We start from the raw sequence: 13,874 nt of genomic DNA on the forward strand, positions 1-13,874 counted from the left end.
TTTGGATGATCTGTCCATTGGTGTAAGTGAAGTGTTAAAGTCCCCCACTATTATTGTGTTACTGTCAATTTCCTCTTTTATTGCTATTAGCAGTTGCCTTATGTAGTCTTTATTTTAAAGTCTATTTTGTCTGATATGAGTATTGCTACTCCAGCTTTCTTGTGATTTCCATTTACATGGAATATCTTTTTCCCTCCCCTCACTTTTAGTCTGTATGTGTCCCTAGGTCTGAAGTGGGTTTCTTGTAGACAGCATATATATAGGTCTTGTTTTTGTATGCATTCAGCAAGCCTGTGTCTTTTGGTTGGAGCATTTAATCCATTCATGTTTAAGGTAGTTATTGATATGTATGTTCTATAACCATTTTCTTAACGGTTTTGGGTTTATCTTTTTAGGTGCTTGTCTTCTGTTGTGTTTCCCACGTAGAGAAGTTCCTTTAGCATTTGTTGTAGAGCTGGTTTGGTGTTGCTGAATTCTCTTAGCTTTTGCCTGTCTCTAAAGCTTTTGATTTCTCCATCGAATCTGAATGAGATCCTTGCTGGGTAGAGTAATCTTGGTTGTAGGTTCTTCCCCTTCATCACTTTAAGTATATCATGCCACTCCCTTCTGGCTTGTATAGTTTCTGCTGAGAAATCATCTGTTTACCTTATGGGAGTTTCCTTGTATGTTGTCATTTTTCCCTTGCTGCTTTCAGTAATTTTTCTTTCTCTTTAATTTTTGCCAATTTGATTACTCTGTGTCTCGGTGTGTTTCTCCTTGGGTTTCTCCTGTATGGGACTCTCTGCGTTTCCTGGACTTGGGTGGCTATTTCTTTTCCCATGTTATGGTAGTTTTCGACTATAATCTCTTCAAATATTTTCTCTGGTCCTTTGTCTCTCTCTTCTCCTTTTGGGACCCCTATAATGCGAATGTTGTTGCATTTAATATTGTCCCAGAGGTCTCTTAGGCTGTCTTCATTTCTTTTCATTCTTTTTTCTTTATTCTGTTCCGCAGCAGTGGATTCCACCATTCTGTCTTCCAGGTCACATATCCCTTCTTCTGCCTCAGTTATTCTGCTATTGATTCCTTCTAGTGTCGTTTTCATTTCAGTTATTGTATTGTTCATCTCTGTTTGTTTGTTCTTTAATTCTTCTAGGTCTTCGTTCAACATTTCTTGCATCTTCTCGATCTTTGCTCCATTGTTTTTCCAAGGTCCTGGATCATCTTCACTGTCATTATTCTGAATTCTTTTTCTGGAATGTTGCCTATCTCTACTTCATTTAGTTGTTTTTCTGGGGTTTTATCTTGTTCCTTCATCTGGTGCGTAGCCCTCTGCCTTTTCATCTTGTCTATCTTTCTATGAATGTGGTTTTTGTTCCACAGGCTGCATAACGGTAGTTCTTCTTGCCTCTGCTGTCTGATTACACTTTTTTCTCTAGTGCGCACAGAACATTCTCCAGGATAGATCACATCTTGGGTTACAAATCAAGCACCAGTAAATTTAAGATAATTTAAATGATGTCAAGCATCTTCTGTGACCACAAACAACACTTTGAGATTAGAAATCAATTAGAGGGAAAAAAATGTTAAAAACACAGACACATGGAGGATAAACAATACGTTACTAAATAACCAAGAGATCACTGAAGAAATCAAAGAGAAAATCAAAAAATATCTAGAGATAAATAACAATGAAAATACGATGATCCAAAACCTATGGGATGCATCAAAAGCAGTTCTAAGAGGGAAGTGTATAACTGTACAAGCCTACCTCAAGAAACAAGAAAAAACTCAAACAATCTAACCTTACACCTAAAGGAATTAGAGAAAGAAGAACAAACAAAACCCAAAGTTAGCAGAAGGAAAGAAATCATAAATATCAGAGCAGAAATAAATGAAATAGGAACAAAGGAAACAATAGCAAAGACCAAGAAACCAAAAGCTGATTCTTTGAGAAGATAAACAAAATTGATAAACAATTAGCCAGACTCATCAAGAAAAAGAGGGCAAGGACTCAAATCAAAATTAGAAATGAAAAAGTAGAAGTTACGACAGACACTGCAGAAATACAAAGCATCCTAAGAGACCACTACAAGCAACTCTATGCCAATAAAATGGACAACCTGGAAGAAATGGACAAATTCTTTGAAAGGTATAACCTTCCAAGACTGAACCAGGAAGAAATAGAAAATATGAACAGACCAATCACAAGTAATGAAATTGAAACTGTGTTTAAAAATCTGACAACAAAAGTCCAGGACCAGATGGCTTCACAGGTGAATTCTATCAAACATTTACAGAAGAGCTAAAACCCATGCTTCTCAAACTCATCCATAATATTGCAGAGGAAAGAAGACTCTCGAACTCATTCTATGAGGCCACCATCACCCTGATACCAAACCCAGACAAAGATAATACAGGAAAAGAAAATTACAGACCAACTTCACTGATGAATATAGATTTAAAAATCCTCAGCAAAATACTAGCAAACAGAATCCAACAGCCCATTAAAAGGATCGTACACCATGATCAAGTGGGATTTATCCCAGGGATGCAAGGGTTCGTCAATATACACAATCAATGTGATACACCATATTAAGAAGTTGAAAAATAAAAACCATATGATCATCTCAATAGATGCAGAAAAAGATTTTGACAAATTTCAACCACCATTTATGATAAAAACTCTCCGAAAATGGGCATAGAGGGAACCTACTTCAACATAATGATGGGCATATATGACAAACCCACAGCAAACATCATTCTCAATGGTGAAAAGCTGAGAGCATTTCCTCTAAGATCAGGAACAAGACAAGGATGTCCACTCTAACCACTATTATTCAACTTAGTTTTGGAGGTCCTAGGCACGGCAATCAGAGAAGAAAAAGAAATAAAAGGAATACAAATTGGAAAAGAATGAGTAAAACTGTCACTGTTTGCAGATGACATGATATTATACATAGAGAATCCTAAAGATGCCACCAGAAAACTACTAGAGCTAATCAATGAACTTGGTAAAGTTGCAGGATACAAAATTAATGCACAGAAATCTCTTACATTCCTAAACACTAATGATGAAAAACATGAAATAGAAATTAAGGAAACCACAGAAATGAACTCAAAATGGATTAGAGACCTAAATGTAAGACCAGACACTATAAAACTCTTAGACGAAAACAAAGGCAGAACATTCTATGACATAAATCACAGCAAGATCTTTTTTTGATCCAGCTCCTAGAGTAATGGAAATAAAAACAAAAATAAACAAATGGGACCTTATGAAACTTAAAATCTTTTGCACAGCAAAGGAAACCATAAACAAGATGAAAAGACAACCCTCAGAATGGGAGAAAATATTTGCAAACGAATCAACAGACAAAGGATTAATCTCCAAAATATATGAACAGCTCATGCAGCTCAATTTAAAAACAAACAACCCAATCCAAAAATGGGCAGAAGACCTAAATAGGCATTTCTCCAAAGAAGACATACAGATGTCCAAGAAGCACATGAGAAGCTGTTCAACATCACTAATTATTAGAGAAATGCAAATCACAACTACAATGAGGTATCACCTCACACCAGTTAGAATGGGCTTCATCAGAAAATCTACAAACAACAAATGCTGGAGAGGGTGTGGAGAAAAGGGAACCCTCTTGCAGTGTTGGTGGGAGTGTAAACTGATACAGCCACTATAGAGAACAGTATGAAGGTTCCTTAAAAAACTAAGAATAGAATTACCATATGATCCAGCAATCCCACTACTGGGTGTATACACAGAGAGAACCATAATTCAAAATGACCCATGCACCCCAACGTTCATTGCAGCACTATTTACAATAGCCAGGTCATGGAACAACCTAAATGCCCTTCAACAGACAAATGAATAAAGAAGATGTGGTACATTTATACAATGGAATATCACTCAGCCATAAAAAGGAATGAAATTGGGTCATTTGTTGAGACGTGGATGGATCTAGAGACTGTCATACAGAATAAAGTAAGTCAGAAAGAGAAAAACAAATATCATATGTTAACACATATATGTGGAACCTAGAAAAAATGGTACAGATGAACCAGTTTGCAGGGCAGAAATTGAGACACAGATGTAGAGAGCAAACGTATGGACACCAAAGTGGGAAAGCCGCAGGCGGGTGGGGGTGGGGGTGTGATGAATTGGGAGATTGGGATTGACATGTATACACTGATGTGTATAAAATTGATGACTAATAAGGACCTGCTGTATAAAAAAAAAAAAAGAAGAAGAAAACAAAAAAGAAATAATGGCCAAAAAAATCCCCCAGTTAATAGAAAACACTAATCTACACATCTAAGAAGCTCAAAAACAAACTGGATACAAGATTTGTTTAAAATCCAAAATCATTTACTTTACTAATAAAGGACAAAAACCACATGATCAATAGACAAAAAACATTTGGGAAAATCCTACATCCATTCTAAAAAACTCAACAAATCAGGAATAAAAGGGAACTTCTTCAAAGTAATAAAGAACATCTACTAAATAAATACGCTAGTATTATACTTAATGGGGAAAGACTAAAGTCTTTCCCCCTGTGATTGGAGCCAAGACAAAAGTTTCCTCTCTCGCCACTTCCTTTATCATTGTGCTAGACATTCTAGCCTGTACAATCAGTCAAGAAAAAGAAGATACATTCAGATTGGAAAGGAAGAAGTAAAATTGTATTTATTTATAGATGGCATCATTCTGTGTGTAGAAAATTCTAAGGAATCCACAAAAACTATAACTAATACATGAGTTCAGCAAGGTTGCAAAATTCATGATCAATATACAAAACCAGTTGTATTTCCCTATACTAGCAATAAAGAAACCAAAAGCGGTCACAATGAACACATTCTATTCACAGTAGCACCAAAACAAATAAAATACTTAAATGTTCCATTTAACAAAGGAAGTGCAACACTTGTACATTGAAAACTGCAAAACACTGCTAATAAAATTTAAAAGTCTAAATAAATGGAGATGCATTATATTTTCATGGAATGGAACATTCAATATTGCTAAGGTGCCAATTTTACTGAAATTATGAATGGATTCAACACAATCCCTAACAAAATTCTCCAGACTTTTTTGTAGAAATTGACAAGCTGATTTAAAATTTATATGTAAATACAAAGGATCCATTCCAAATTAAATTTGATAAGAACAAAGTTGGAGGACTTACAGTTTCTAATTTCAAAATGTACTCCAAAGCTACAGAAATCAAGACAGTGTGATAGGACTTCCCTGGTGGTGCAGTGGTTAAGAATCTGCCTGCCAATGCAGGGGACACAGGTTCAAACCTTGATCCAGGAAGATCCCACATGCCAGAGAGCAACTAAGTCCGTGGGCTACAACTACTGAGCCTGTACGCTAGAGCCCACAAGCCACAAATACTGAAGCCCGCATGCCTAGAGCCTGTGCTCTGCAATGAGAGGCCACCACAATGAGAAGCCCACGCACTGCAAGGAAGAGTAGCCCCCACTCTCTGCAACTAGAGAAAGACCGCACGCAACAATGAAGACCCAGTGCAGCCAAAAATCAATCAATCAATTTATTTTTTAAAAAGGCAGTGTGATATTGGCATCAGGATAGAAATACAGGTCAATGTGATGGAATTTAGAAACCAGAAATAAATCCATATATTTATCATCAGTTGATTTTCAATGAAGGTGCCAATGCAATTCAGTGAGAAACTATCTCACACCATATGCAAAATCTTCCTCGAAATTGATAATAGACCTGTATTAAGCAATGAAACGGAAACTCTTGAAAGAAGACAGGAGAAATATCTTCATGTCCTTGGATTAGTCAAAAATATCCCCTATATGAAATCAACTACATAATAGATCCATAAAAGAAATAAAAACAGGTAAATGGCACTTTATAAAATTTTAAAACTTTTGTGCTTCATAAGATCCCATTAAAAAACAAAAACAGGGTCTTTCCTGGTGGTCCAGTGGTTAAGACTCCATGCTTCCACTGCATGGGGCAAGGGTTCAATCCCTGGTCATGGAACTAAGACCTGCATTCCCTGCAGTGCAGCCAAACAACAAACAGATCAAACAAACAAAAATGAAAGACAAACCGAGGACTGGAAAAAAAAATTGCAAATTATATATATATATATATTTGAATATTATAAATGTTGCCAAAGGATATATATTTAGAGTACATATAGGACTCCTAAGATTCAATAATAAGACAACTGGGGACTTCCCTGGCAGTTCAGTGGTTAAGACTCCATGCTTCCACTGAAGGGGGCATGGGTTCGATCCCGGGTCAGGGAACTAAGATTCTGCATGCCATGCGGCAAAAAAAAAAAGACAATCCAATTTTTAAATGAGCAAAATATTTGAATAAACATTTCATCAAAGAAAAATATATTAATGGCCAATAAGCACATGGAAAGCTGTTTAACATCATTAGTTGTTAGGGAAATACAAATGAAAACCACAGTGAGATACCAACTCACTAGAATGGCTATCATCAAAACTACAGAAAATAGGGCTTCCCTGGTGGCACAGTGGTTGAGAGTCTGCCTGCCGATGCAGGGGACCTGGGTTCATGCCCCGGTCTGGGAAGATCCCACATGCCGCGGAGCAGCTAGGCCTGTGAGCCATGGCCGCTGAGCCTGTGTGTCCAGAGCCTGTGCTCCACAATGGGAGAGGCCACAACAGTGAGAGGCCTGCATACCGCAAAAAAAAAAAATAAAAAAAAAACAAAAAAACAGAAAATAACAAGTGTCTACAAGGATGTGAGAAACTGGAACCCTATACATTGATGGTGGGAAAGTAACTGGCACTTGGTAGAAATTTGGCAGTTCCTTAAAAAGTTATGGTTACTCTACTACTTAGCAATTACACTCCTAGGAAGCTACCCAAGAGAAATCAAAACACTTCCACACAAAAATGTGTATGCTAACATTCATAGCAGCATTGTTCATAATAGCCAGAATGTGAATACTGTACAAATATCAATTGACTGGTGAGTGGATAAACAAAATGTTGAACTTGCATACAATGGAATATACTGTCGTTTTCCTTGAAGTAACAGTCTCACTTTGTACATTTTTGAATAAACATCTGCCAAATACCCAAGTCTGAATAACTATAATTTGTATGCCAGTCCTTTCAAGTGAAAATGGTGTTCCATGAAAAGAGTGGTTAGGTCAGCTGGCAATTCAATTACACAAGTGCTTTTTCTGGAGATAACCATTATACTTTGGTATGTGACAGGCATGCTTTCTGTTTACTTCCCCTTTCATCAATTAGAATATTATAAAGGTGTGTACTCAACAATCAACATAATAAAGTTAATAATTTTAGACATTCTTAAGTGAAACTGTTTCTTTTTTCCTTTAAAAGAATATGATCATTCTGGTCCACTGCCTTGATACATATAAAGGAGCCAACAGTTTTACCCACTATCACATTAGCATCATCAGTGCAAATATCAACACAGTGAAAAAGGCATATAACATTTTAGTATTATTATGAAAATAGTTTTGACCTCACGGACCTCCTAAAAGAGGAGTCTACATTCCACATTTTGAGAACCACTGAACAAATTACTCACACTCAAAAATAGGTTGTGGCAGTTTCATACCTGTCCCCTCTTAACTTTTAACAAGCAAAAGTTAAGAGTATTCAGCACCACCAAACCAGCTTTACAACAGATGCTAAAGGAACTTCTCTAGGCAGGAAACACAAGAGAAGGAAAGACCTACAATAATAAACCCAAAACAATTAAGAAAATGGTAATAGGAACATACATATCAATAATTACCTTAAATGTAAATGGATTAAATGCTCCAAGACTATTACAAGAGACAAGGAAGGACACTACATAATGATTAAGGGATCAATCCAAAAGGAAGACATAACAATTGTAAATATTTATGTGCCCAACATAGGAGCACCTCAATACATAAGGCAGATGCTAACAGCCATAAAAGGGGAAATCAACAGCAACACAGTAATAGTGGGTGACTTTAACACCCAACTTGTACCAATGGACAGATCATCCAGACAGAAAATTAGTAAGGAAACACAAGCCTAAAATGACACATTAGACCAGGTGGACTTAATAGGACATTCCATCCAAATGCAGAATACACTTTCGTCTCAAGTGCACAGGGAACATTCTCCAGGATAGATCACATCCTGGGTCACAAATCAAGCCTTGGCAAATCTAAGAAAACTGAAATAATATCAAGCATCTTTTCTGACCACAACCCTATGAGAATAGATATCAATTACAGGAAAAATTACTGTAAAAAAACAAAACAGAATTTCCAAAGCAATCCTGAAGAAAAAGAACAAAGTAAGAGGCATAACCCTCCCAGACTTCCGACAATGCTACAAAGCTATAGTAATCAAAATGGCATGGTATAGAGAGCCTAGAAATAAACCCACACACCTATGGTCAATTAATCTTTGACAAAGGAGGCAAGAATATACAATGGGAAGAAGACAGTCTCTTCAGCAAGTGGTGTTGGGAAAGTTGGACATTCGCATGTAAACCAGTGAAATTAGAACACATCCTCACACCATACACAAAAATTAACTCAAAATGGTTTAAAGACTTAAACATAAGACATGACACCATAAAGCTCCCTAGAAGAGATCTTAGGCAAAACATTCTCTGATATAAATTGTACCAATGTTTTCTTAGATCAGTTTCCCAAGGCAGTAGAAGTAAAACAAAAATAAACAAATGAGACCTAATCAAACTGACAAGCTTTTGTATGGCAAAGGAAACCATAAACAAACCAAAAAGACAACCTATGGAATGGGAGAAAATATTTGCAAACTGTGTGACCAACAAGGGCTTAATTTCCAAAATATACAAACAGCTCCTACAACTCAACAACAACAAAACAAACAACCCAATCAAAAAGGTGGGCAGAAGACCTAAATAGACATTTATCCAAAGAAGAAATACAGATAGCCAATAGTCACATGAAAAGATGCTCAACATTGCTAATTATTAGAGAAATGCAAATCAAAACTACAATGAGGTTGCTTCCATGTCCTGGCTATTGTAAATAGTGCTGCAATTAACATTGGGGTGCATGTGTCTTTTTGAATTATGGTTTTCTCTGGGTATATACCCAGTAGTGAGATTGCTGGGTCACATGGTAGTTCTATATTTAGTTTTTTAAGGAACCTCCATAGTTCCGCATAGTGGCAGTATCAATTTACATTCCCACCAGCAGTGTAGGAGGGTTCCCTTTTCTCCACACTGTCTCCAGCATTTATTGTTTTTAGATTTTATGATGTCCATCAGCAGAGGAATGGATAAAGAAGATGTGGTATTATGTACAATAGAATAAAAAGGAACAAAATTGGGTCATTTGTAGAGATGTGGATGGACCTAGAGTCTGTCATACAGAGTGAAGTAAGTCAGAAAAACAAATATTGTATATTAACACATATATGTGGAATCTGAAAAAATTGGTATAGACGATCTTATTTACAAAGCAGAAATAGAGACACAGACGTAGAGAACAAACGTTCTGTTTGTTGTATGGATAGCAAGGGGGAAGGGGGGTGGTGGGATGAATTGGGAGATTGGGATTGACATATATACACTACTGATACTATGTATAAAGTACATAACGAATGAGAACCTACTGTATAGCACAGGGAATTCTACTCAATGCTCTGTGGTGACCTAAATGGGAAGGAAATCCAAAAAACGGGATAGGGCTTCCCTGGTGGCGCAGTGGTTGAGAATCCACCTGCCGATGCAGGGGACACGGGTTCGTGCCCCGGTCCGGGAAGATCCCACATGTTGCGGAGCGGCTGGGCCCGTGAGCCATGGCCGCTGAGCCTGTGTGACCGGAGCCTGTGCTCCACAACGGGAGAGGCCACAACAGTGAGAGGCCCGCATACCGCAAAAAAAAAACAAAAAAAAAAAACGGGATATATGTATATGTAGAGCTGATTCAGTTTGCTGTACAGTAGGAACTAACACAACATTGTAAAGCAACTATACTCCAATAAAAATTTTAGAAGAACAAACAAAAAATCTATAATGAAGTACTACCTCACACTGGTCTGAATGGCCATCATTAAAAAGTCTACAGATAACAAGCGCTGGAGAGGATGTGGAGAAAAGGGAACCCGCCTACACTGTTTGTGGGAATGTAAATTGGTGCAGCTATTATGGAAAACAGTATGGAGGTTTCTCAAAAAAATAAAAATAGAATTACCATATGATCCAGCAATCCCACTCCTGGGCAAAAATCCAAACAAAACTAAAATTCAAAAAGATACATGCATCCTATGTGCATAGCAGCACTATTCACAATAGCCAAGACATGGAAATAACCTAAATGTCCAAACGGGATATATGTATATGTAGAGCTGATTCAGTTTGCTGTACAGTAGGAACTAACACAACATTGTAAAGCAACTATACTCCAATAAAAATTTTAGAAGAACAAACAAAAAATCTATAATGAAGTACTACCTCACACTGGTCTGAATGGCCATCATTAAAAAGTCTACAGATAACAAGCGCTGGAGAGGATGTGGAGAAAAGGGAACCCGCCTACACTGTTTGTGGGAATGTAAATTGGTGCAGCTATTATGGAAAACAGTATGGAGGTTTCTCAAAAAAATAAAAATAGAATTACCATATGATCCAGCAATCCCACTCCTGGGCAAAAATCCAAACAAAACTAAAATTCAAAAAGATACATGCATCCTATGTGCATAGCAGCACTATTCACAATAGCCAAGACATGGAAATAACCTAAATGTCCATCAACAGATGAATGGATAAAGAAGCTGTGGTATATATATGCAATGGAATACTACTCAGCATAAAAAGAACCCAATAATGCCATTTGCAGCAACATGGATGGAACTAGAGATGACCATACTAAGTGAAGTAAGTCAGAAAGAGAAAGAGAAATACCATATGATATCACTTATATGTGGAATCTAAAATATGACACAAATGAAGCTATCTACAAAACAAAAAGAGACTCGCAGACATAGAGAACAGATCTGTGGTTGCCAAGGGGAAGGGGGTGGAGGAGGGATGGAGTAGAAGCTTGGGGTTAGCAGATGTAAGCTATTATATATAGAATGAATAAATAACAAGATGCTACTGTATAGCACAGGGAACTATATTCAGTATCCTCTGATGAACCATAATGGAAAAGAATATTTTAAAAAGGATATATATGTATAATTGAATCACTTTGCTGAATAACAGAAATTAACATTGTAAATCTATAGTTAAATTAAAAATAAATAAATTAATTGTGTGTGGTCAAAATACTGAACATGCTTAATTGGGAACCCTTATTAATCACATATAGATTCTATAAATAAATACAAACCCACCTATACAGTTTCCATCATAAGAGTACTGAAATTGGCTCCTTCCACTACATGAGGACAAAGCAAGAAGTGAGTTTTACCAGACACTGAGTCTGTCTTAATTTTGGACTTCCCAGCCTCCAGAATTGTGCCTTGCGATACTCTGAGGAGAGAACCTAGCCAGGCCATGCTGTATTTCTGACCTACAGAACTTAGCTCTAAAGAAATCTCAGAGAGGGAGACCTTCAAGATGGCAGAGGAGTAAGATGTGGCAATCACCTTCCTCCCCACAAATACATCAGAGATACATCTACATGTGGAACAACCCCTACAGAACACCTACTGAATGCTGGCAGATGACCTCAGACTTCCCCGAAGCTGTGTGGCTGACAGGGTCTTCGTGCTCTGGCCAGGTGTCAGGCCAGTGACTCTGAGGTGGGAGAGCTGAGTTCAGGACATTGGTCCACCAGAGACCTCCCGGCTCCAAGTAATATCAAATGGCGAAAGCTCTCCCACAGATCTCCATCTCAACACTAAGACCCAGCTCCACTCAACAAGCAGCAAGCTACAGTGCTGGACACCCTATGCCAAACAACTAGCAAGACAGGAACACAACCCCACCCATTAGCAGAGAGGCTGCCTAAAATCATAATAAGGTCACAGACACCCCAAAACACAAAACCAGACATGGTCCTGCCCACCAGAAAGACAAGATCCAGTCTCATGCACCAGAACACAGGCACCAGTCCCCTCCACCAGGAAGCCTAAACAACCCACTGAACCAACCTTACCCGCTGGGGGCAGACACCAAAAACAACAGGAACTATGAACCTGCAACCTGTGAAAAGGAGACCCCAAACACAGTAAGTAAGCAAAATGAGAAGACAGAGAAATACACAGCAAATGAAGGAGAGAGGTAAAAACCCACCAGACCAAACAAATGAAGAGAAAATAGACAATCTACCTGAAAAAGAATTCAGAGTAATGACAGTAAAGATGATCCATAATCTTGGAAATAGCATGGAGAAGATACAAGAAACGTTTAACAAGGACCTAGAAGAACTAAGAGCAAACAAACAATGATGAACAACACAATAAATGAAATTTAAAATTCTCTAGAAGGAATCAATAGAGAATAACTGAAGCAGAAGAACGGATAAGTGACCTGGAAGATAAAATAGTGGAAATAACTACTGCAGAGCAGAATAAAGACAAAAGAATGAAAATAATTCAGGACAGTCTCAGAGACCTCTGGGACAACATTAAATGCACCAACATTTGAATTACAGGGGTCACAGAAGACGAAGAGAAAAAGAAAAGGGACTGGGAAAATATTTGAAGAGATTATAGTAGAAAACTTCCCTAATATGGGAAAGGAAATAGTCAATCAAGTCCAGGAAGCACAGAGATCCCATACAGGATAAATCCAAGGAGAAACAAACCAAGACACATACTAATCAAACTATCAAAAATTAAATACACAGAAAAAATATTAAAAGCAGCAAGGGAAAAACAACAAGTAACATACAAGGGAATCCCCATAAGGTTAACAGCTGATCTTTCAGCAGAACCTCTGCAAGCCAGAAGGGAGAGGCAGGACATAATTAAAGTGATGAAAGGGAAGAACCTACAACCAAGATTACTCTCCCCAGCAAGGATCTCATTCACATTCGACAGAGAAATTAAAACCTTTACAGACAATCAAAAGCTAAGAGAATTCAGCACCACCAAAAAAGCTTTACAACAAATGCTAAAGGAAATTCCCTAGGCAGGAAACACAAGAGAAGGAAAAGACCTACAATAACAAACCCAAAACAATTAAGAAAATGGTAATAGGGACATACATATCAATAATTATCTTAAATGTCAATGAATTAAAAGCTACAACCAAAAGACATAGACTGGCTGAATGGATACAAAAACAAGACCCATATATACGCTGTCTACGAGAGACCCACTTCAAACCTAGGGACACATACACACTGAAAGTGAGGGGATGGAAAAAGATATTCCATGAAAATGGAAATCAAAAGAAAGCTGGAGTAGCAATCCTCATATCAGAAAAAATAGACTTTAAAATAAAGACTATTACAAGAGACAAAGAAGGACACTACATAATGATCAAGGGCTCAATCCAATAAGAAGATATAACAATTGTAAATATTTATACACCCAATATAGGAGCATCTCAATGCATAAGGCAAATGTTAACAGCCATAAAGGGGTAGTCGACAGTAACACAATCATAGTAGGGGACTTTAACACCCCACTTTCTCATTGGACAGATCATCCAAAATGAAAATAAATAAGGAAATACAGCTTTAAATGACATATTAAACAAGATGGGCATAACTGATATTTATAGGATATTCCATCCAAAAACAACATAATACACTTTCTTCTCAAGTGCTCATGGAACATTCTCCAGGATAGATCATGTCTTGGGTCACAAATCAAGCCTTGGTAAATTTAAGAAAATTGAAATCATATCAAGTATATTTTCTGACAACAATGCTATGAGACTATATCTCAATTAC

Source organism: Physeter macrocephalus, chromosome 15, assembly GCF_002837175.3.
Source record: "Physeter macrocephalus isolate SW-GA chromosome 15, ASM283717v5, whole genome shotgun sequence".
Classification (NCBI taxonomy): domain Eukaryota; kingdom Metazoa; phylum Chordata; class Mammalia; order Artiodactyla; family Physeteridae; genus Physeter; species Physeter macrocephalus.